The following is a 1196-nucleotide window of genomic DNA, read 5'->3' as shown; positions in this document are numbered from 1 at the left end:
TGAAAAAAATTGTCAATTCTGATTGTCTAAGAGAAATGCAGTTTTCAGGTGACACAGCGCAGAAAATAAGCAATTCTTTGCAAAAACAAGTATGAAACCAAGCATTCTGATTGGTCAGTGAGCAAAGAAAGTCACAAAAAGCCAATCAAATGCGAGCCCTGGATTGCGCAGTTTTTGCGTAATTGCGTGATACTCTGCTTAACCATCCAGGCTTTTTTCATGTAAATTTTTAATAAGTAATCATGAATAAGTAATCACATGATTTTTCTTGTGCTATTTGGAATGCATAAGAAATTGGCTTTTTCGAAGACTACAAATTGCACTCGCCCTACGGGATCGTGCAATTTTCGCCTTTGAAAGAATTTATTATTGCTTATTTTTTCATCACGTCATCGCGGCCATGTTGGTGGACAAGAACAAAAGATCTCTCATTTGCTCTTTTTGTTTGTCCACCAGCAATTGTACATTACGTCATCGTTATCTTTGTCTCTAAGACATATAATAACCCAAGTTATTCGCGCATTTTGACTGGTTCTTGCCTATGATCTATTAGAGGACATAAGCACGATTGACGTCACCATCACAAAGTTTTCCGAATAAAGTTTAATTCTTTATTATATAAAGCAAATAGATTCCATGTTGCCTTGCGTCTGTTCAGTAATAGATCACAGAAGACGTCAAACTGTGGTGAGAACATCAGTGACACATTCGGCTATCGCTTCGTGTGCCAATCTATTTGTTAATTAGCCTGCTTGCAGGCAGTTGATGTACTTTTCTTTAGAGAGGGTGTGAAAACGTAACCTTTTCACATTCTCTCTAAGGAAAGTATGCCTGATCGCAGGTTATTGTCGCCACGAAACACGCATCAGACGCCATATTGGAAGAGGGTGGAAAAGGTCTTGGCCGGGTGACAAATCGACGGGTTGTGGAGTGAGAAGAGCGGAGAGAAAAACCGCCTGTCGGAACACCAGCCTTTTCTCGGTGGCTGCGTCCATCAGCGGACGTGGCTTTCTAATTGGTTGGTTCAAATGGTTTAAATCTCTCCGCTCTTCTTACTCCCCACCCCGTCGTTTTGTCACCCGGCCCAGACCTATGCCACGCTCTGCCAAATATGGCGTCTGATACGTGTTTCGTGGCGACAACAACCTCTACCGCCCGCAATCTGGCTATTAAGACATGGTCATTTATTCACTCAT

This window comes from Montipora capricornis, chromosome 11 (genome assembly GCF_036669925.1).
Source record: "Montipora capricornis isolate CH-2021 chromosome 11, ASM3666992v2, whole genome shotgun sequence".
Taxonomy (NCBI): Eukaryota; Metazoa; Cnidaria; class Anthozoa; order Scleractinia; family Acroporidae; genus Montipora; species Montipora capricornis.
Note: the sequence above shows the minus strand (reverse complement) of the source record.